Source organism: Macrobrachium nipponense, chromosome 17 (assembly GCF_015104395.2).
Source record: "Macrobrachium nipponense isolate FS-2020 chromosome 17, ASM1510439v2, whole genome shotgun sequence".
NCBI lineage: Eukaryota > Metazoa > Arthropoda > Malacostraca > Decapoda > Palaemonidae > Macrobrachium > Macrobrachium nipponense.
In genome coordinates, this window is record NC_087210.1 from 44,819,308 (window position 1) to 44,844,146 (window position 24,839).

General features: G+C 44.7%; 1 protein-coding gene across 9 annotated transcripts in view; it reads left to right on the forward strand.

Moving 5' to 3' along the window:
- The window catches only part of LOC135196208 (uncharacterized), a 249,441-nt gene that overhangs the window by 112,101 nt on the left and 112,501 nt on the right, over positions 1 to 24,839 (forward strand). The gene's annotated exons all lie outside the window — the stretch shown is intronic.

Consider the following 24,839-nt stretch of genomic DNA (forward strand, 5'->3'; position numbering starts at 1 on the left):
AAGCCGCAAGAGGGTTACGGGGGCTCCCCACCGATCTGGCGTCCCTTCGGCAGGCCATGTTGCAAGTTCCCAGACTGCCAAGGAGCGCGCATGGGCGCGTATCCTTAAAGACTGTTTTTCGTCCTCCGAGGCGTCCTCCCCGCGCAAAGGGTTGGAGCGTTCGGAGAGACTCGCGTCCTCTTAAAAAGGACGTTTCGTAGTGAGGACGCTTCACGTCCTATCTCGCCAGTTTCGTTGCGCTCTTCTCCGGATGCGTATGACGCCTTTCCGCCTCAGAAGAGAGGTAGGATGTCATCCGGGGATGACGCTGAGATGCGCTACAGTCGCGCTTTGGAGAAGCAGGTAGCTGTACCTGTGAGTAGGAAGGAGGCGTCCCCTCGCCCCTCGTCTTCTCGCAGGATCAGTCCTGCTCCTTCTGTTGGTTCTTCGCCTACGAAGAACATTCTTTTGTCCCTTCAGGACCAGTTATCATCTTTGATGGCTCAGAGGACTCGCCCAGCAGCAGTCGAGCTTAAGAGGAGGAAGGACGTCAGGCTGCCTGTCAAGAGGACGAAGCAGTCTCCTTCTCCTTCTCCGCGTTCGTCTCTTTCTCCGATTGCGTCTCCTTCGGTTAATCGCCGATCTCGTTCGCCTGCTAAGAAAGCTGGTCATCAGGACGCTTTTGTTCCCTCTCGACGTCATGGGCAGGCTGCTCGCCGAGACGCTCGAGAGGACGCTCGAGAGGATGCTCAGGACGCTTTTGAGGAGGCTTGCCAGGACGCTTCGGAGGACGCCGAGCAGGAAGAGGACGTGCAACAGGACGCTCGTATGGACGCTCGTAGTGACGTGTCTCCTTATAAGGAGCTCGTTAACGTTAGGAAAGACACGTTATCTTCGCATTCTGCTCGCTCGTGTAAGAAGCATAAGGACGCTTCTGTTGGAAGTAAGGCAGTCTCGGTCGTCGCTAAGGACGCTCATCGCCGTCAAGACGCTCTGCCTCCTTCGAGCAGTAAGGATCGTCGTAAGGATGGTAGCCTAGATGAGGCTTCTGCTTCTAAGCAGCGGGGGTCTTTGATCAAGGCCAGACCCGCTGGACGTACGCCCTCTCCGGAGGGGCGGTCTCCTATTCCTCTTAGGGAAGAAGGAGAGTTGAGTAGTCCGGCGGACTCGGTTGAAGAGGAACCTTCTTCTGTGTCGTCCGTCTCGGACTACAAGGTACTGGTGCGGCTGTTGCGCTCGTCCTTCGGGGACAAGTTTCAGCCTGCAGCTCCCAAGTCTCCTCCCTCGCAGTTTTCGTCTTCCAAGTCGTGTAAGACCCCGGAGTTCGTGGAAATGAAGACTTCGCTGTCCACCAAGAGGGCCTTCAAGAAACTCCAGGACTGGATGGATCGAAGGAAGGATCAGGGCAAGTCAACTTTCGCCCTTCCTCCCTCTAGACTCAGTGGAAAAGGGGGCATTTTGTACGAGACCAAGGGAGACGTAGGTGTGAAGATCCCTTCGTCAGCTCAAGGGGACTTCTCTAGTTTAGTGGATTCCCAGAGGAGGTCCCTTTTATCCACAGCCAAGGTGTCTTGGACTCCTACGGAGACTGATCATCATTTAAAAGGACTGCTACGGACTCTCGAAGTCTTCAACTTTTTGGACTGGTGCTTGGGAGTTCTAGATCTGCAATCTAGAAGCCCGGACTCGCTCAGTTTGGGGGAGCTGTCCAGCGTGCTATCGTGCATGGACAAGGCCGTCAGGGATGGTTCGGAAGAGCTTGTTTCTCACTTTGGAACTGCTTTCCTTAAGAAGAGAGCTCTGCTGTGTAACTTCACAGCTAGATCAGTTATACCCGCTCAGAAAGCGGAACTTCTCTTTTCACCTCTTACGAACCATCTCTTCCCCCAGACTTTGGTCAAGGACCTGGCAAGTAGCTTGCAGGAAAAAGCTACACAGGACCTCTTAGCTCAGTCCTCGAGACGTCCAGCAGTTCTTTCCATGTCATCATTTGTTCGACCTCCTAAGAAGGTTAAACCCTTTCGTGGGGCTCCTCCCTCGAGAGCAGCTCCTCGAGGGAGAAGGCTTGCAAGAGGAAGAGCTTCCTTCAAGCCCAAGACATCGAAATGAAGATTATGTCCTTCAGACACCAGTCGGAGCCAGACTGAAGTTTTTTGCGGGAGCATGGAGAGAGAGAGATACGGACCCTTGGTCCCTCAGGATTGTGGAGCAGGGGTACAAGATCCCCTTTTTGGATCCTCCTCCTCTTTCCACGACTCCCAGAAACCTTTCTCCGTCATATCAGGGAGAGAAGAAACGGATTTTGTTCGATCTATTAGATCAAATGATCGAAAAAAGAGCGGTGGAGCAGGTCGTGGACCTGGGGTCTCCAGGATTTTACAACAGGATTTTCCTGGTACCGAAGCAGTCGTCGGGTTGGCGTCCAGACCTAGACGTAAGCAGGCTCAATCTTTTTGTAGAAAAGATCAAATTCAAGATGGAGACTCCTCAGTCTGTTCTGGGAGCCTTGAGACCGGGCGACTGGATGGTGTCCTTAGACCTGCAGGACGCGTACTTTCACGTTCCAATCCACCCTCTTTCAAGAAAATACCTAAGATTCGTTTTAGGCAACAAAGTATGGCAGTTCAAAGCCCTTTGTTTCGGCTTGAGCACGGCTCCGATGGTTTTTACCGTCATCATGAAGAATGTGGCGAGGTGGCTACACTCTTCAGGGATAAGAGTTTCCCTATACCTCGACGATTGGCTTGTCAGAGCGTCGTCGAAGGAAAAATGTCTGAAGGACCTTCAGTTAACATTAGCCTTAGCGAAGTCCCTGGGACTTCTTGTCAACCTCGAAAAGTCACATCTGACCCCGACACAGTCCATCGTGTATCTGGGGATTCAGATGGATTCAGTGGCTTTTCGGGCGTTTCCATCCCAGGAACGTCAGCGGCTAGGCTTAGAGAAAATCTCAGCCTTCTTGGGGAAAGAGACTTGCTCGGCGAGGGAATGGATGAGTCTGCTGGGCACCATTTCCTCGCTGGAAAGGTTTGTTTCCTTGGGAAGACTGCACCTCAGGCCTCTCCAGTTTTTCCTTGCGGACGAATGGAAGGCCAAGGACGATCTCAATGCGATCTTGAAGATCTCAGAGTCGGTGAAGAGCCATCTAAGATGGTGGCTCGATCCTCAGAAGCTACAGGAGGGCTTATCCCTAAATCTTCTGAGCCCCGACCTAGTGTTGTTTTCAGACGCTTCCATTTCGAGCTGGGGAGCGACACTAGGAGGGGAAGAAGTGTCAGGCTCCTGGAGAGGGGAACAGGCAGTCTGGCACATCAATGTCAAAGAACTGGCAGCGATCTTCCTGTCGCTGCAGTTCTTCGAAGAGAAATTGACAAACAAAATTATACAAGTCAATTCGGACAACACCACAGCCCTCGCGTATTTGAAGAATCAGGGAGGAACACACTCCCGGACTTTGTTTCACCTGGCAAAGGAGATTCTGCTGTGGGCAAAGGTGAGAAAGATCACGATCCTGACGAGATTCATCGCAGGAGTGCAGAACGTCAGGGTGGATCTTCTCAGTCGACAGGACCAAATCCTGCCGACAGAATGGATCTTGCACAAAGACGTGTGTCAAGAACTTTGGAAGTTGTGGGGACGTCCTCTGGTCGACCTGTTCGCGACGTCGAGGACGAAGAGGCTTCCTCTGTATTGCTCCCCGGTCCTAGATCCAGGAGCAATCGTTGTGGACGCATTGCTCTGGAGTTGGACGGGCCTAGACCTGTATGCATTCCCTCCATTCAAGCTCATGGGGGAAGTCATGAGGAAGTTTGCGGCTTCAGAAGGGACAAGGTTGACCCTGATCGCCCCGATGTGGCCGGCGAGAGAATGGTTCACAGAGGTCATTCTTTCCTTGTAGACTTCCCAAGGACGTTGCCCTAGAGGAAAGATCTACTCAAACAGCCTCACTTCGAAAGGTATCACCAAAACCTCTCCGCTCTGGGTCTGACTGCGTTCAGACTATCGAAAAGTTGGCCAGAGCGAGAGGTTTTTCGAAAACAGCTGCGAAAGCAATCGCAAATGCAAGAAGAGCCTCTACAAGAGCTGTCTACCAATCGAAGTGGGCTTCCTTCAGGGCATGGTGTAGAAAGGAGGGAGTTTCCTCTTCCACGACCTCTGTGAGCTAGATAGCCGATTTTCTGCTTTTCCTTAGAAACGTGCAGAAATTGGCAGTCCCGACCATCAAGGGATACAAGAGCATGTTGTCAGTGGTTTTTAGGCACAGAGGCCTGGACCTTTCTGACAACAGGGATCTTCACGACCTCTTGAAATCATTCGAGACCACGAAGATTCCTCAGGCGAGGCCGCCTTCATGGAACCTTGACGTGGTTCTTAGACTTTTGATGTCAAGTCCGTTTGAACCTCTTCACTCAGCGTCTCTTCGGAACTTGACGAAGAAGGCTCTTTTCCTAACTTCTCTGGCGACGGCGAAGAGAGTTAGCGAAATCCAAGCTTTTAGTAACCAAGTGGGCTTCAAAGGAGACAACGCTGTCTGCTCTTTGAGTCCAACTTTCTTGGCTAAAAACGAGAACCCGTCTAACCCTTGGCCAAAGAGCTCCAAGATTAAGGGTATGTCGAGTCTAGTGGGCCAAGAACCAGAGAGAGTCCTGTGCCCTGTCAGGGCTCTCAAGTTCTATGTTCATAGAACAAAGGAGGTACGAGGTCCCTCAGGTAATCTCTGGTGCTCTGTGAAGAGACCGGAATTACCTTTGTCAAAGAATGCTGTGGCTTTCTTTCTGAGGGACGTCATTAAAGAGGCTCATTCATCTTGCCAAAAGACTGATTTGAGCCTCTTGCGAGTGAAAGCTCACGAGGTCAGAGCTGTCGCTACCTCTCTTGCCTTCCAAATGAATATGTCAATCAAGGACATTCTTGATGGCACCTTTTGGAGGAGCAATTCTGTATTCGCCTCACATTACTTAAGAGATGTGAGAACGATTTACGAGGACTGCAGTTCTCTTGGGTCATACGTTTCTGCAGACACAGTCTTGGGGGCTGGAGGTAGCTCTTTCCCTATCCCTTAGTTAGGAGTTAGGTTAGTTTTTTAATATGTTGTGTTTTTTGGTTGTGGGTGAGTTCTTCTGTGAAGATCTCCCATCCTTTAGGTTAAATCTAAGGGGGTCTTTGTCTAGTTGGTCAGGAGGTGGTCAGTTGCTTCATAGCCCTCATATGTATGGTTCGATGGTCTTGTCACGTGGTCACGTCCCCGTTGACAGAACATCCAGAGCGCACCAGCACTACAGGTCTCCACCTGGCTGGCAACTCTGATTGAGCAGAAGCAGGCTTAAGTGACAGTAATCACAGAGTCTACTTTGCTAACAGGTGAGGAACCAAGATGTACATCATCTACTTAATTTAGTTTCCTACAAATCCTATTCTGTCTCTTCCCACCATCCGAAGGTGGGATTCAGCTATATATATATCTGTCAGGTAAGTTGCATGAACAAAATGTTATTGTTATAATACAATTAAGTTTGTTCATACTTACCTGGCAGATATATATAATTAAAGTGCCCACCCTCCTCCCCTCAGGAGACAGTGGCATTGGAAAAATATGAATAGAAAATGGGAATGGTTCCTGATATCCGCCTCCCAGCGGCGGGAATGGGTACTACCACCTGGCCGCCCACTGCGTGTGCCGCGAGTTTTGAAATTCTGTCGGACTTCAGAAAATACAGCTATATATATATCTGCCAGGTAAGTATGAACAAACTTAATTATATTATAACAATAACATTTTTCGACAAATTGTTATTTTTCAGATTTTTTTTTTTTTTTTTTTTTTTGCTGTATATAGGATAACAGGTTTTGACGGAGGGAAAACCTATTTTTGGTACCTCTGTAAGTCCTTAAAGGAGTTATTGTATTCTTTTTCTTGGCCAGAATAGTGCCTTTGTTTGACACAGTGATCAGAAAAGGATTCAATGCTAGAGGGCTCTTTCCCTAGCCTACAATGATGACCTGGTTTACTTTCACCTATCTCACACAGATGTGAAAACAGCACACATAAAATCGAACCCCACTGTTTGCGGACTCATGATTTGTGGACTTGCCTATTTGTGGGTTTTTCTACAAACCACTCATACCCATTATTCACAGAAAATTTGCCTATTCGTGGTATTTTTCACTGAGAAATATTCACAAATTATTGTATTTTCATATTTTCGTAACAAAATGCACTTTTTGTGATAGAACTATTAATAAATACTCGGGTATAAGCATTTTTCAGGGTTTTTCTGTGTTTGAACCATTAACTGAAAATCCCCATTAACCGAAAATTGAAAGTATAAGGGCGTAAAACTTAAATATGTGGTTCTTATGGCGCTCTTCTCAGTGCCATAAGCGTTTTGGCGCCATAAATAAAACTATTTTATTTATGTAGTATACTACATATACATACTATAGGATTTACTTCAGTAGTAAACTTCAGTACAGTATACTACTGTATACTGTAAAATGATGAAAGCCTTACCTTTTATCCTTTAGGGGTCTTCTACAATATATGTACATTCCTCCATTCCATGTTATACTGTATGTATATGGTAGTAGTGTAGTACTGTATAATCCACCTGTTCTACGTAGCAGTACATACTACTAGTAGTTTGTACTAAAGGTTATGTATTAGTAGTCTGTAATGAAAATATTAACATTAGAACTGCTAAGTATATGTACAGTAATATATGTTTTCATACATTCAACTTCCCTGACAGATATATACTTAGCTAAGACTCCGTCTTCCCCGACAGAAATTCGAATTTCGCGGCACACGCTACAGGTAGGTAGGTCAGGTGATCTACCGTCCTGCAGCTGGGTGGCAGGAATAGGAATCATTACCTTCTAGAACCAGATTTTTCTCTGTCGCCGTATTGTAAACAAAACGTTTGCGGTACCTCCTTACTTGATTTTCGTGTTTCATCGCCATCGATCTTCTGGGCTGTCTTTTGCAGGGAAGTACTGGGTCTTTGGTTCGGCATACGCTTTTATTAACTTTTTAATGAATTTCGCTTCGAAATTTCAAAGAAAATACTAAGTGAAACTACTGAAATTATCGGTAGACACTCACATAGTTTGCAATAAAGGGAATTATTAATATTTATTCATTATTACATGTAATAAAGGTTACAACTTTATTGAGGAAATATTAAACTCTAATTTCCTACTTTAGGAAGTCAGAAAAGCATATAACTAGATACGCTTACTTTATAAGCTTTAATAGCGTTTGTGCTAACGAGCAGTTAGAGTATTAGCAGTACTAGTAGTTGTCGCATCCTCATCACCTTCTTACTCCACAGAAACTACAAATTTATATATGCAAATTTGAAGATAATGGATGTAGCTCAAAAGCGAGCTCTTAAAAGGTAAGAAGTGAATATAGTGTTCCCCATTGAAGTGGAGGGTGCGTCTGATCGGCTCTGTCTCGCTCCCAGGTCTAGACCTCTTCCAAGCTCACAAGCCCAGAGGAGAAGGAATGTCGAAAGCCGCACGGAGGTTTCAGAGAATCCCCACCGATCAGGCGTCCCCTCGGCAGACTCGGTAGAACGTCCCAGACTGCCAAGTTTGCCATTGGAAAGGCGTCCTAAATAGTGGAGGGTGCGTTCCGATCAGATCTGTCTCGCTCTCAGGCCTAGACCTCTTCCAAGCTCGCAAGCCCAGAGGAGAAGGAATGTTGAAAGCCTTAAGGAGGTTTCAGAGAATCCCCAACGGTCGGGCGTCCCCTCGGCAGGATCTGTAGTAGCGTCCCAGACTGCCAAGGATAGCCGTTGGAAAGGCATCCTAAAACAGTGTTTTTTCGTCATCCGAGTCTTCATCGAAAGGAAAATAGGGTGGAGTTCTCACAAGCTGTCGAGACCTTCTAAAAGATCGTGGAAATTGCCAGCTTGGGATTCTATCCCGGAAAGTTTTCCGGAAGGCTATCCACCTGAGAGGAAGAAAGACATTTATCCATTAAATCCTCCTTCCCCTAGATCGGATACGGAGAAACAAGACGACTCTACGAAGATCCTAGGTGAAAGGCAACAGTAGATATCTTCGTTAATAGAAGTTTTGAAAGGATTCTCCCAGGAGAAAGGATCTCTTCCTTCCCGTTAAGAAATCCCGTCCGATAGAAGTCTTTGACAGCTCAGACGAGGCGGCCAGGCGCAAATCGCCGACAAGGCGAGAGGATTCTAAAGAGGCGCCTGAAGCGGCTGAAATGAGGCACAAAGCGCCTGAAGCGCCTGAAACGAGGCACCTGAAACGAGACGCAAAGAGCTTGAAGCGCCTGAAACGAGGCACAAAGCTCCTGAAGGCACCTGAACTGAAGCGCAAAGCGCCTGAAGCGCCTGAAACGAGGCGAAAAGCACCTGAAACGCCTGAAATGAGGCGCAAAGCGCGCACCTGAAACCTCTGAAGCGCCTGAAATGAGGCGCAAAGCGCCTGAAACGAGGCGCAAAGCGCCTGAAGCGCCTGAGATGAGGCACAAAGCGCCTGAAACTATAAACCAGGATCTTCATCGGAGATGGAGTTAGAGCCTGATTCTGCGAAAGGTGAAAGACATTCGAGGCCTTCTTCTGATAAGGACGGGAGTTGTCGCACAGGCGGCCATCGCCCTTCTCAGGATAGTCTTAATGCAAGTAAAGGCAAGAGCAAGATCGGCTTTTTTTTTTTTCTGGCGGGGACTCAAGATGTCGCACAGGCGGCCGTAGCTCTTGTCAGGTTAGAATCGGTACTGCTAAAAGCTCTTCACCTTACGAAAGCAGGCCCTCTCCTCCGGTTGCTCATTCTTCTCCCAACTTGAAGGACGGGAAATGGAAGATAGATCGGAATTGGAAACCTTTTTTATTGGAAAAAATTAGTTCATTAATAATAAGACGATATTAAAATCTTCCCCCTTCTAAAATAATGCAACCAACCATTTACAGAAATGGCAATCGTTTGCAAATTAAACAAGATTCGTACGAGCTCTCATTCATTGATTAGAGGCTCTTCCAAATAATAGAGGCGTAGAATAAGGCCTTATATCCAAGAGAATAAAAATTTGAGGGATTCTCTTCGATCCTAGAGTTTTCATTGCGATCTCTTTCGACTAATACTAATTCGTGTTTATTGACGAAAAGAACGAAGAGGGCAAGATTTCCATTCTCTCTCTGAATCGTAGAAGAAAGAATGTAGTAGGAAGACTTGCTGTATACGACTACTGAATGACAAGTCATATACGCATACCATAGTTGCCTTTGTGGTTCGCTATGGAATTATCTATATCCTTACAGGATTTTCCTGGTAAGGACTTCGCTTAAAAGGTTTGTTACGACAATACCTACTCAGTTGTTTGGCTTAAATTTGCATTATTAAGAGCTTCCTTAGGCTTGAGAATAATTTTATTATATTCCCTCATTGAATAAAGTAACTGGCAACGCATTCTAAGGCCAATACAGTACCATCCGGTTCTCGGTCATGAGCAGTCGGTTACATCTCTCTCTCCAACGGGATCGAATGGTTAACCGTATATTCCCCCTACAATCATGGACTTTAGTCTCGAATGGAGGGGATAGTTAAGCTAACATAAATAAAATATTGTCTGCCTTTTGCTAAGAAGCTTTCAATAAGAAAGATATTATAACCTTTCAATGCTGTTTACCGTAGGTAACATTATTAAAGGATTCTAACGCAGCAGAACATTATATTATATAATGCTCTCATGATTACGAAAGCATGGCTTATTAGAATACATGCGTAGTGAGAAGATGGATGTAGTAGAGAATTCACTTTAAGACTACGGTATGGTCAAGTCTTTCGAGAAACGCACACAACCTTTGTAGAATCGGATATTGCTCAAGAGATGAGTGGGATGGGAAACATTCTCTTCGTGGCAGAAATGGTTTCCCTGAATGGACTATACTACGTATATAAGAGTTTTTTCCTACTAAGAACGGAATTAACATGTGAAAGGATGTCGGGTACCATAAAGGCACAGATGTTCTGGCACATAACAGAAAGAGAATTAGAAGAAAGCACCAGCCTGGCGCAAAGCGCTAGAAGCGCCAACCTGGCGCAATGCGCCAAAAAGCGCCAGCCTGGCGCAAAATTGCGCCAGAAGCGCCAGCCTGGTGCAATGAGCCAAGAGCACCATCCAAGATATTTTCTCGTTTTAGCGAGTTATTAACCTAAGAGTCCAGTAGCCTCTCAGACAGCACACTCGGTAACAGCAAGATTCGTTCCTGATTTTGTTACCCATTTAATCACTTAGGCCAATTCCACGACACTCATATCGCAAAGAGCATCGAGAATCTCTTTTTTCGCTCCTGTTCGCGTTAACAAAGAGAACCTATTTGGAAAACAGACAGGGAATGTAACGATCCTTAAGAGGTTCGATGCAAGATTTTGCATGTCCATGAGAACCTTCTCGATCGACGATAATAACTGTGAAAGTATGTCTAACATTTATTGCAAAGAGTTGTGAGAACCTGCGAAAAGTCTTCTTCATAGATCTCTTAGCAAGGTAGAAGACGAACAGTCTTCCTGTAGACTGCTTCTTTTTTCGTCGAACCAAGAGAGGTAGCAATATACGCCATCTTTATTTTATAGAAAGGGGAATAAACTTTAGTCTTTTTTCCCGTAAAATATAAATTCTTTACAGAATTTAAGATAAAGGGCATCAAAGAAAGAGAGGATAATACTTTATGCCTCATTTTGGCCTTAGAGAAGTTGGATTCACAGAGGTCACGTTCTTCTCACAGCATGTTTGGGAAGTCTTTTCCAAGACAGTCTGAATATTGTATCAGCATCTATTATAAATGGACCTTAATAACCTCTCCACTCTGAGTCTGTCTGCGTGCAGACTGACCAGAAGTGGACATGAATGAGAGGATTTTTCAAGGTAAATGACAATAGTCATGGACAAGATATAGAATTGCTGCAGATCGTGCTAGAGGGAATGAGGAAACTGTCCTCTTCCGATACCTCTGTGAACCATATAGCGGTTTTTTCTTCCCTTTCAGAGGGAAGAATCACCTTTGTATATATCTGCTATCAAAGAACGCAGTAAAAGGCTATACTCTGTCTCTACAAAGGGAATTGGAGATAGCAGAGGATTAAGATCTTCGAGATCAGATCTTATACGATACCTCAATATGACAAGAGTAGGATATCATGTACTTCTAATGAGATCTTTTTTGTGGCCACAGATTCCATGTTCCGACAAGATGGAACTGCTCCTCATCAAACTTCTTTGAGAAATTTTTATGAGGGAATTCTTTGTTTCTCGTGGTCCTAAACGACCAGAAGACAAGTGAATTTTTTGAGCATTGGAATCTCGCATCAGATTCTATGGAAACTAGGCAATGGGTTCTTGCCAGCATAGTATGTCTGGCAAAAGAACTAAAACCCCCTATTCCTGATTCAATGTTTTCAGATAGAGGTTTCGTTGTCCAGGCAGGGTACTTACGTTTTCATCTACAGTAGAATGGTTCAAACGTTTGCCTACAGAGTCTTTGGAATGCGATGACGGCTCGAAATGCTTCCCAGAAGATGTTCAGAGGGATACAATAAAGAGCTAGAAATCAGGAGTCCTCCCAATTTTAGCTCGGAGTCTCCTTCGACTTCCAGGCTTCTTCCCTTCCTTCGGGCAATGACAGGGAAGATTCTGCAACTAGAAACCCCTTCAACATGTAAGAAGAGATCTCGTGAGCAACGGAAGTATTCAAGAAGGACCCTCCTCGGAGGAAGACTCTTATCTCTCGTACGGTTAGATATCCTATCGTCTACTGGATGTAGCTGACTACAATCACCTCCCCTTGCCGGAGAGGCCAAAGCTAAAAGTGGAAGAACTTCTTCCACCCTTCTCCAGTCTCCTGATAAACTATTGTGGATGTTCAGGACTTTTGGACAATGTAGCGCCAACCAGGTGCCATATGCCAAAACAGGCGTAAAAAACGCCAGAGGCAAACAGTCCCAAGAACACTGTCATGGTCTGATGAGGAGAAAGAGCGGCCTACAACTTGGTACAGATGCGCTAGAGGCGAAAAAATTGGACAGATAAGAGTGTCCGATGTGGAGATCACCAGACTTCCTCGAGACTCTACCAAGCTTGAAACTCCAGCAAGTGGGGAGGAGCCAGCCAAGGCGCTAGGCGCCAAGCCAGGCGCAAGCCAGGCTCTAGGCTTCATCCAGAAGAGATCCATTTCAAAGGAAGCCCTGGTCTTCTTCTTTGAAACAAATGTGATCGCTAAGCACTTCATGAATAACTTGATGATTCCTTCAAACAGCTGAGAATTAAAAGCGCTTGAAGTGCGAGCTTTTATGAATTCTTGTCAGTTCCATAACAATATGTCGTGAAGGACATATTAGCTGTAACTTACGGAAGATGCAACTCGGGAGTTGACTTCCCTTAGCACGAAGGAGGTCAAGTTGACCTACGAGAGATCCTTCTCTCTTGGTTATACGTGTCTACGGATACGTTGCTGGGATAGGGAGCCGACACTGATCCTTAAGTAAGTGAGTTAATTTTTATTTTAACATAGTGTTTTGTTCTTTGGGTTGTTTGAAAGGAGTTTGGGGATAACTTTTCAAATTAAGCACTAACCCTCGTGTTAGGATCAGGTGATCGGGATCGGTGTTGTGCTCCTTAATTATGCCACTAGGCATAGGTGTATTGTCATGTAAGTGGATAAGACCCCATTGACTAATGACCTTTAGATTCTGTTGAGTAAGTGGATAAGACCCCATTGACAGATCTACAAGAACTCTTAGCCATAGGTCACATCCTCGCTGAGGTTCTTGAGACGAAGCAGACTCCTAGCAATAGCTAGGAAGTCAACCCTTTGTCTAAACACATAGGAACCAAGGTTTTATTTATTTATTACCTACAACGTATGTTGTTTACCTGTCTAATCAGTGAATAGCTGTCTCTTACCCTCCACCAAAGGCAATCAGCTAAGTATATATATGTCAGGGAAGTTGAATGTATGAAAATGATATTGATATGATACAATAAAGTTTCATACATACTTACCTGGCAGATATGTACGATAAATGGCCCACCCAGCCTCCCCAAAGAGACAGGTGGAAGAGAAAAATCTGGTTCTAGAAGGTAATGATTCCTATTCCTGCCACCCAGCGGCAGGACGGTAGATCACCTGACCTACCTACCTGTAGCGTGTGCCGCGAAATTCGAATTTCTGTCAGGGAAGACGGAGTCTTAGCTAAGTATATATCTGCCAGGTAAGTATGTATGAAACTTTATTGTATCATAACAATATCATATTCGGTAAGTATTAAAGTATAGGGTACCTATATTTCTGGGCTCAGCCCATGTCGTTACGTGAAATGTCCCTTTAGCACACATTTCTAAGGTAAATTATTGCTAACATACCAGAGAAAAAAGCTAATATGGAAATGCCAAAATATTCTGGCTTGCTCACCTTATTTAAAGGTGTCGGTATGGTTTCTGGGGCGAGTGAAACCACTACCAGGGGTCCTTTGCCATTTAGATTCATCCTCCTTCAAAATCCCTCTACTAGAGAGGAGCCGACCTAAGGCCCACTCCCCGCTACCGTTACTGCTAGCGCCTCTGACGTCATTCCTTTTCGTTAGCGCGATCCAGACCGCACGCGTTTTTCTTGCTCTGTGTTGTGCTCGCTCTGGATTTATATTCTTTCATCATGCAACGTCAAGAAGTCAAAGGTAAGCGTGAATTTAAATCGCTTCAAAAGACACTGTCTAAGAAGTCAGGTTCTAGTAGCACTCAGAAATCTTCGGCTCACCATCCTGGAGTGGACAAGGCTTGAATGACTTCGTACTCGAAGGGTTCCAAGTCCAAGTCTTCTAGGAACAAGGCTCAGCTCTTCTCCGACCCTGAGCCTTCAACCTCTACCGGAACCCGTCCTAGGACCCCCAAAGAAAAGGTGGAACCTTCACCTTTTGATCCGGACACCTTCACTGCAAATATTTCGGCCAATATTATGCAGCAGATGGTTAGTCTGGTCGGGAACTTAGTCCAAAACAAGTTCCAAGAGATGTTTTCTCAGATCTCGTCTTCTTTGGAGGAGTCAGGCCAGTCAATCCGAGCCATTTCGGAGAGACTAGTCACTCAGGAGAACCTCATTGCAGGTCTCCGAGAGAATCCTGCGACAGGTCTTGCACAGCCCGGCATGGTAGTCCAAACCATGCCGGACTCACACACTCTCCCTACCTTCAAGGCAAGCAATCCCTGGAGGATTTCTTGCCATGCTCCCTTCAAGGACGGGAGGTTGGATTGATAGCTGTATGAAATTTAGGGACATATCCCAAGCATTGGGCCTCTATGGGTCATAACGAATCAGTGAAGTAGGAATTTTTAGAATAAAATTATTGATTTCAGTACTTAACAGGTATCCATCTAGCTCTATAACAAAATCCATCTAGCTATACAGTATCTGTATTGACACAATAAAAAATTTCATAGTTATATCTGGTTTGGTTGGCAGGCTACTTGTTTTTCTTCCTTTTCACTTGTTTTTCTTCCTTTTCACTTGTAGGTAGCTTGTGTGAGTTTCTGGTACATATTTCCCACTATGATTATGGAGATGTTGGTAGAATTTTAAGAATGTTTGATAAATATTGAAATAGATTTTAGCTATAAAATTTGTATTTCAGTCAAACTTACCAAACATCCATTTAACTGAATACACCACATTGATGTGGATGCAGGCTAATGAACCCTTATATGTAATTAGATTTGGGCTATACGATTTTATTTAACCATTGCAATGAGAATTTCACTCTTGCAGAATGGTGTAATACCCAGTGATATGGTTGTTAGCTGTACAGCCAACAAAACTTCAGGATACCAATGGATAGGGAAATATGCTTTAGAATACAGTCGTTACCTTCATACTCCCTTCGATTAAAAAATAAATTTTGGAAAGGAGAAAAGATAAAAAAATGAGCTTCTATACCTTTGAAATAATGCGAGTCATAGACTAAATTGCACTTCCACTGAACAGCATTTTGTACATCATTGCAAGATAAACTCTTGAGCTTTTCCTTAACTGACGATAGATGTTCATCCCCTAAATTGAAACTTTTTCGTCATCAGAAGGTAGATATTCATCCCTTAAATTGGCATTTGTTTATTATTTTTTTTTGTAATTAAGAAATCGCATTCATAGACACGGGAAGTTTTGTTTCCTAATAGAACATGCCAAAATTTCACTTGGTCTCCTGCTAGATCCATGAGACTGGATCAGATTTAGGTTATGCTTTATACTTAAAATCATTCTTTGGCCTAGACAAGTGAAAAAAGGTTAGAATAATATTACTAGTCTGATGTTCCATCTTAGCTGAGAGATCTTATGTTTCACTCAGTCTTGGTAATAGCATGTGCAAGAAGGAATAGTGTTTTAACTGTATGGTACTTAAGGGTTGCTTCTTCCAAAGGCTCAATGGTGGAATTGTAAAGTATTATATGACACTTAGGTTCCAAGGGATTTGTTAACCCTTAAACGTCGAAGCGGTAAAAATCAAAACGTCCCCCGAATGCTGGAGCCGGTTTTGAGTGAGCGCGGAAGCTGAAAAAATAATTTTTTCAAAAAATCACAGCGCGCTTAGTTTTGAAGATTAAGAGTTCATTTTTGGCCCCTTTTTTTGTCATTGCCTGAAGTTTAGTATGCAATCATCAGAAAGGATAAAAATTATCATTATCATATATAAATATAATGCGTTATATGATAGCGCAAAAACAAAATTTCATATATAATTGTATTCAAATCGCGCTGTGCGCAAAACGGTTAAAGGTAACAAGTTATTTTTTTTTTCGTTGTAATGTAAACTAAATTGCAATCTTTTTGGTATATAACACATTGTAAAACTATAAAAGCAACATGGAGAAAATATTATCACAAAATGATGCATGAATTCGTAACGCGCGGACGTAAAAAAATATATATTTTTTTAAATTCACCATAAATCTAAATATTGTTATAGAGACTTCGAATTTGTTTCAAGATGAAGTTAAATGATGGAATATTACGATACTGTAAGAGTTTTAGCTTACAATTGCAGTTTTCGAATATTTTGGACTAGTTAAAGTTGACCAAATGTCGAAATTTTTTAATAATTTTTTTTATATGCAATTATTTTGGAAATTAGAAAAGCTACAACCTTCATATATTTTTCGTTTTATTCTACATGAAATTACACACATTTTCATATATAAAACTCTATGAAATGCCTAATATGAAACAGAGTAAATTTTCCGAGAATGCGATGTACGCAATTCGGAGATTTATGGCGGAGAATCCGCGCGCGGAGGGAAGGAAAGTTTTTTTCATAAATTCACCATAAATTGAAATATTGTGCTAGAGACTTCCAATTTGTTGCAAAATGAAGGTAAATGATTGAATATTACTAAAATATAAGAGTTTTAGCTTACAATTGCGTTTTTCTATCATTTCGGTAGAGTCAAAGTTGACTGAACGTGGTTTTTTTCTATTTATCGTGATTTATATGCAAATATTTCGAAAATGAGAAAAGCTACAACCTTCAATTATTTTTCGTTGTATTCTACATAAAATTGCGCACATTTTCATATATAAAACTTTATGTAACAGCTAATTTAAAATGGTGCAAACATTACCACAATCGCACTTATGATTTTTTCGGAAGAGTTACCGCGTGGACGTAAGGAAAATGTTGTTTTTTTCATAAATTCACCATAAATCAAAATATTGTGCTAGAGACTTCCAATTTGTTACAAAATGAAGGTAAATGATTGAATATTACTAAAATATAAGAGTTTTAGCTTACAATTGCGTTTTTCGACCATTTCGGTAGTCAAAATTGACCGAAGGTTGAAAATTTGTCACTTATCATTTTTTATATGAAAATATTTCAAAACTGATAAAAGCTACAACCATGGGTTGTTTTTAGTTGTATTGTGCATGAAATTGCACACATTTCCATATATGAAACTTTATGTAACGGCTAATTTTAAAATGGTGCAAACATTACCACAATCGCATGTATGATTTTTTTTGGAAGAGTTACCGCGCGGACGTAAAGAAAAAGTTTTTTCATAAATTCACCATAAATCGAAATATTGTGCTAGAGATTTCCAATTTGTTGGAAAATTAAGGTAAATAGTTGAATATTACTACAATATAAGCGTTTAAGCTTACAATTGCGTTTTTCGACCATTTCGGTAGAGTCAAAGTTGACCGAAGGTTGAAATTTTGGCACATCGTTATTTATATGGAAATATTTCAGAATTGATAAAAGCTACAATCATGAGTATTTTTTTGTTGTACTATTCTAAATGAAATTGCACACATTTTCATATATAATACTTCATGTAACGGATAATTTAAAACGGTGCAAAAATTATGTCAAAGTGACGAAATAATTTTTGAGATGTGTCACTGATACTTTTTAGTGCGATAAGAAAGAAATTCGTGCTTGCGCGCCTGCGTAACGATTGTAAATAAAACAACGCCTTGATCCGTGAACTCCCAGCATCCCCCAAGGCGTGTGATTCAAAAGTTTTTGGCTGGTAGGCCTATAAGTATTTTTCCGCAAATTTTTAAAAAAAACTTTTCTGGGCTCAGTTCGTGTCGCTGCGCGAAATAATCCTTTAATTCATTATTTCTAGGTAAATGATCTAACAAATACCAGAGAATAAACAAAATAAAGAAAAGGTCAGTATAACTGACTCGCTCACCCACAAGGTATGAACACTAGGGCGAGTGAGACCACTACCACGAACTTCTTGTCATTTAGAAATTTCCTACAACAAAATCCCACAAGAAGAGAGCCGACCCACAGAGCGGGGCAGCAACTACTACTACTACAACCCACGCTTAGGTGACTGCCGCGCCTCTGGTGGCCATCCTTTAAAGTTAGAGGTCTACGAGACGCCGCATTTTTTTCTTGCTCTGTGTTTTCGTGCCCTTTTTGAGGATTTTCTGCCATTATGGAACGCTCAGCCATCGCATCAGCTAAGTTAAGTATTCCGAAAGGTTCCTATTTAGTTTTTTCCTTCCTTGAGTAAGTATTTTCCGTTTTTTAGGTATAAATACGGATTCTCGGTCGGAAGCATGGCGGCATTGTTCTGCCTCGTGGCGGGTTCGTTCTCGGTCTCCCATACCTGGAACCTTCCCTTTATTCTATGCGTCTCTAGACCTTTTTATGATTATTATTCGTTAGGGGATCTAGCCTGCATTGGTTTTATGTCATGCATGTATGTCTTTCTATACCTTACGTAGGCATTATCTCTTCCATCCAGACCCTAGCCATAGCTCTTAGTATCGGCCCAGGCTAGCTTTGAGTGGTAGACTTTCTTTCGGGTTAGTCGTACACTCCTGGATTTTTTCTCTTACTATATTTGTTTCCCCTACTTTGGTGTTATTTTAATTATTTTAATTATTTTATTTGGTTTTGGTTAGCCTAGGGCGTCTGGTACGTTATCTTAGCCTAGGTTTATTATATCATGGTCCCCATTAGTTTTGTTGCTTCCTTTTTATCAGTTTGTTGCATCAGCTGTTGCATCTTGCTGATCAGTTTGGTTGCATTAACCTAGGCTATCGATTTCGTTGTTTTTATCGTGTTATCGTATCGTGGTCACTCTGTGATCGAGGTACAGCCAGACGCCCGTCCCAGTCACCCTGCCCTCCTCCCGCTCTCCCATAGAGCTGGGGGGAGGGAGGTCCGTCCTTGCTCGCTCCATCCGGGCCTGTCTCCCTCTCTCCCTACGCGGAGGGAGTAGGGGAGGCTGGACAGACGCTGGACTGGGAATGACCTTGTCTCTCTGCTTCACGGTGCTCCGTTGTGGCGAAGTGGGGGGGTTGGCCTCCCCCCTCCTTTGTTGCTCCGTCGCTCCGCTGTAGGCTCGAGTTCTGTTTCGCCCTCTCGCCCCTCCCCGTGTTGTCGGTGCTCTGTTTTCTTCCCGGAGCCCCCGTCAATTGCGAGGGAGGGAGCTAGTACCCCGCCTACTGGCGGACCTCAGGCGTACAGTCGGTCTCCTTTGCCTTAACCATCCCGTCTCTCCGGCGCAACCGGTGGAGACGGACACCACCGCGATTCGGAATCGTCTTCCGGAATTTTGTGCTATTTTATGCTTAAGTTAATCATAAGTTATTGATAAGTTATCTTAAGCTGGGTCCCTCCCTTGCCCTCTGTTTCCTACTCCGGCTCACACCGGAGCTATATTTTATGCCTATTAAGGCGGTAGGGGAGGGGTTATGCCCAAAAATTTTTCTCTCTCCGGCATGCAATGGAGTTCTAGGGGAGCCCTGTAAGTGTTATAATGATACTCATGTATCCTTCCACTTACAGACTACCAACTGTGAGCACCCAGGATGCAACGCCGTGCTCCAGGACCCCTGTGGACATGAAGTCTGCAGGTCCCACGCTCCGTGCGCGACTCCTCACGGGAATCTGCAGGTCTGGTTCCACGAAACGTGTACGATCTGCTATGATCTTGCGAGTCAGTTTTTGGACGGGGTAAGTATTTCCAGCTGTATATATAGCATGTAAATACTGCATTATATCTTAATTTCAAGTTCAAAAATATCTTTTAAGCTCAAGTTCTCCATATTTTGTGAAATATATGCCCAAAATGTGTAGGCTTAAGGCTCTATTTTAGTCTAAGGTTGAACCTCAACTTTAAACTAAAAACTAATAGACACCCTCTCTTACAGGCTGCCGCTGTTAGAGAGACCGCCCGTGCAACCCTGAGGGCTTGGGTCGGCGGCTTCGGCAAGAACGCCGCCAAGGGACAGCCCTACATTCTTGAAAAGAGGATGGCTGTCCTACTGTTCCCCGGCGGCAAGTCGACGGGGTACGTCGACCCGGCGGAGGCAGCCCCGACGATGACAGCTATCCAGCGGCAGGTCGCCGCATGCATGAAGGAAGTCGCGACGTTGGACCTGAATGTGGAACCGATGGTAGGTGTGGACGACCTGTTGGTCGAGGTAGGTACGTTGGACGCCCAAGGGCTTCCCTTGGGCGCTTCTGGATCTTCTCCCGCTATATCTACTGCTTTCTTCCAAGGCTTTACAGGAGCTGAGCTCCAGTACTCTACGCCTAGCGCTTCTGTGAAACCCAAGGTGAAGGGGCACAGAGCGCAGAAAACCCTAACGAAGGCGTCGTTATCGTCGTCTCGTAAGTCTTCGGCTTCAAATCCCGGAGCAGAGAAGGGTAAATCTTCTGCTTCAGGCTCTAGGTCCTCCAAGAGCAAGTCCTCCAAGGAGAGGCCCCGTACTCCGGCGGAGTCAACGGTCTCTCCTCCTCCTGAGGTACCTCTACCGAGTTACCCTTCCACCTCTGCATCGGCTCTGGCCTTTGATCCCAACGCCTTCTCCGTTGGGATGATGCAGCAGATGGGGGACTTGGTAGGCTCTTTGAGGAACAGTATGGAGCAGATGTTCTCCCAGTTATCCGAAAGGATCACGACTCAGGAGAACATTATATCCGGGTTCAACCAGCCCCCTCAAGCTACTCCTCCGGCACCTGGTGTTGGTCTAGTACAGCTTCCTCTCCATGATTCTCTGCCTCCGTTCTCAATGAACAACCCCTGGAGAGTGGCTTCATACGCCCCTTTCCAGGACGGACTCATCTCCATCCCGGAGTGCGGCACTCGAAGGATTGAAGACTTCGAGTTCTACCTGGAGAATCTTCAACCGCCGTTCATTGGCTACGCCAGACTGACGGAGGCAGCCATGACTAGGGAGGATAAGGTCCCGAGGGAGACAGTGTTGTACTCCCGGGACCAGGCTCAAAGGGAGTGGCTTAGGTGTCTAGAGGAGATGGACTGCTCGAACACCAGGATTCAGGCTTTCAAGAGTCCCTTCACCATCTTTACGATGGAGGAGGAGGCTCCTCTCCCCTTCTTAACGAAGATCGCCACTGTCACCATCCCAGCTGGCCTGAAGGGAGAACCCTTACCTCAGTTAAGGGAAGCAGATCCCACTTCTCCTTTGCTCCCTTCGCTTGGAGATTTGTGGGAGGATCTGCCCAACACCTTCTCGGCAGGTAAGCTCAAACCGGACTGCGCCATGGACCAGTTCGGCGAGAAGCTGCCTAGACTTCCTGATAGCTTCATTCAAGCTGAGTTTGAGGCCAAGTCTAGGCTTGCCAGGTCGATAAACACCATGGCAATGACAGAAGTAGCGGCTATTTCCTATGCTTCAGAGCCGCTCTTCAAGTTATTGACCAAGTCACAGACTTATACGGTCCAATCGGACCTGTACGAGTTTGTGACAGCCAGAGTCAATTGCCGAAAGCATGTCCTCCAGGAAGCAACTATTCGGCATGAGCCTAATAAGTTGCTTTCCTCAAACATCTGGGGAGCAGACCTCTTCCCAGAAGCAATGGTCAAGGAGGTCCAAAATGAGGCAACAAGGCTCAATCAGAGCCTCAAGGATCGTTGGGGCCTCACTGCTAAGAGGCGCCAAGATCAGTCTGCAGCAGGCAAGAAGCTGAAAAAGGCTAAACGATACCAGCCTTATCAAAAGAAGCCTCAACGTTTTAACCAAGCTGTGTCAGCTGTGCCGATTGTGCAATCAGGCCAGCCTTCTACCTCGAAGACTCCGGCTCAGCCCATTTACGTGATTTCCCCTCAGGCTCAGCCTTCCACCTCCTACGCTGTCTCCCCCGCCTTTAACCAGGTGTTCGAAGGCCAAGCCTTCCAGCACTATGACCGGTTCGGCGGGGGAGGTAGAGCTAGGGGATCCTTTCGTCAGAGAGGATCAGGAAGGTCGCTCAACAGGGGAAAGCACTTCCAGGGAGGCCGCGGAGGTCACTCGACCCAGCAGCAGTGAGATCTCCAAGGTAGGAGGGAGGCTGTTTCTCTTCCGGCATCGGTGGGGATTCAGCAAATGGGCACAGAGCATTGTGTCGAAGGGCCTGGGTTGGAGTTGGATTGGAGACCCCCCTCCACCCAGACCTTTCCTTCAACTTCCATCGAAAGAACTGACGGAGTATGCGGAGGAGCTCCTCCAGAAAGGAGCAATAGCGAGAGTCAACAGATTAAAGTTTCAGGGTCGCTTGTTCAGCGTACCAAAGAAAGGCTCATTAAAAAGAAGGGTAATCTTAGACTTGTCCCGCTTAAACTTGGCCATTCGCTGCGACAAGTTCAAAATGCTGACTATCTCGCAGGTGCGGACCTTACTTCCCCGTGGGGCCGTCACCACCTCTATCGATCTTACAGACGCATACTATCATATCCCTATTGCAAGACACTTTCGCCCTTACCTGGGCTTCAGACTAGGAGATCAGGCATTCTCCTTCAAGGTAGTTCCTTTCGGTCTGAATGTAGCACCCAGAGTGTTCACGAAATTGGCGGAAGTAGTCGTTCAACAACTGAGGTCTCAAGGGATAATGGTAGTAGTGTACCTCGACGATTGGTTGATTTGGGCTCCAACAGTCGAGGAATGTCGCAAAGCCACAATGAAAGTCATTCAATTCCTGGAATATCTGGGGTTCCAGATAAACAGGACAAAGTCAAGACTCACTCCGGAGTCCAACTTTCAATGGCTGGGCATCCAATGGAATCTATCCTCCCATACTCTGTCGATTCCATCAGCTAAGAGGAAAGAAATAGCGAAGTCAGTGAAACAATTTCTAAAGTACAAATATGCTTCAATGAGAAACCAGGAAAGAATCCTGGGTTCCTCCAATTTGCCTCAGTGACAAACATCTTGATGGAAGCCAAACTGAAAGACTTAACCAGGATCTGGCGCTCGCGAGCAAATGTCAGATCCAGGGACAAGGTATCATCAATACCACAGATTCTACGGAATCGTCTGCGCCCTTGGACAAAGTTAAAGAACCTGTCCATATCAGTACCCCTTCAGTTTCCCCCTCTGGGAATCACTGTCCACACAGACGCTTCATTAAGCGGCTGGGGAGGATATTCTCAGTTCAAGAAAGTTCAGGGAACATGGTCACCTCAGTTCCGCCAGCTTCACATAAATGTATTGGAAGCAATGGCAGTGTTCCTGACTCTGAAGAGGTTACGTCCGCCAAAGAACTCTCATATAAAGTTAGTTCTGGACAGCGCATTGGTAGTTCATTGTATAAACAGGGGAGGCTCCAAGTCAAGACACCTGAATCATGTCATGGTAGCCATCTTTTCCCTGGCGGACAAGTTCAGTTGGCACCTCTCCTCCACCCATCTGGCCGGAGTGAGAAACGTCATAGCAGATGCTCTATCCCGTTCAGTTCCTCTGGAGTCGGAATGGTCACTGGACAACAGTTCGTTCCAATGGATTCTCCGGAGGGTACCAGGCCTGCAAGTAGATCTGTTTGCATCTCAAACGAACCACAAACTTCCCTGTTATGTGGCTCCCAACCTGGACCCTCTGGCCTATGCCACGGACGCCCTGTCCATAGATTGGAACAACTGGGAGAAGATTTATGTCTTTCCTCCGGTGAATCTTCTCCTGAAAGTACTGAACAAACTCAGGACGTTCAAGGGTCAGGTAGCTCTAGTAGCCCCGGACTGGCCGAAGAGCAACTGGTACCCCTTGATCCTGGAATTGGGTCTTCGTCCTCTTCGAATTCCCAATCCCAGACTCTCCCAGTCAGTACAAATGAAGACTGTGTTCGCTTCCTCAAGAATTCTCAAAACCCTAACTTTATGGACTTCATGAAGTTTGCGGGCAAGAGCGATGCAAATATCGATCCACGAAGTATCCTTTTCCTGGAATCGGATAAAAGAGATTCAACTTTAAGGCAGTATGATGCTGCAGTTAAAAAGTTGGCATCCTTCCTGAGGGAAGCAGACATTAAAATCATGACAATCAATTCAGCTATATCCTTTTTCAGATCCTTATTTGAAAAAGGGTTAGCAGCTAGTACTATTACGACAAACAAGTCAGCCTTGAAGAAGATTTTTCAACTGGGTTTTAACATAGACTTAACAGATTCTTACTTTTCGTCTATTCCCAAGGCTTGTGCTAGACTTAGACCTTCAGTAAGGCCTACTTCAGTGTCATGGTTTTTAAATGATGTTCTAAAACTGGCTTCAGATACAAATAATACGACATGTTCATTTATAATGCTCTTAAGAAAAACATTGTTTTTATTAAGCTTGGCTTCAGGAGCTAGAATTTCAGAACTGTCGGCGTTATCCAGAGATGCGGGTCATGTAGAATTTCTTCCTTCAGGAGAAGTTCTGCTTTCTCCGGATCGCAGCTTTTTAGCAAAGAATGAGGATCCTTTGTTGAGGTGGGAACCATGGAAGGTTATACCCCTTCCCCAAGATCTTTCTCTTTGTCCATTAACGACCTTACGAGCCTTTCTGTCCAGGACATCCTCATCCTCTTCGGGTCCTCTCTTTAGAAGAGAAAAAGGTGGTACTTTATCAATTAAAGGTATCAGGCAACAGATCCTATACTTTATTAAGCAAGCTAACCCTGAATCCTTCCCCAAGGCACACGATGTCAGGGCAGTAGCCACCTCAATCAATTACTTTCAACATATGAATTTTGATGATTTGAAAAAATATACTGGATGGAAATCGCCGACAGTATTTAAGCGTCACTACTTAAAGTCTTTGGAATCTCTAAAATTTTCAGCAGTTGCAGTGGGGAACATAGTTTCCCCTGACTCTGCCCAGTAGTTTAGTTGAAGATCCAGATCTCCTTTCTACCTATCTCAGCCAACAGTTTGTCTAGCCTACCATGTTCATCTACGTTTGCCCTTGAGTCTTAGCTGCTCTTGTGATGGTTTAGTGGGTGTCCCTTATTTTTTTGCTAGGGTCACCCACAATTGATTGTACATACTGATCTTTAGGATGCGGTCCCCTTATTTTTATGCTAGGGTGCCACATCCCCATTAACAATGGTTATTGTATTGTTTATTAATAT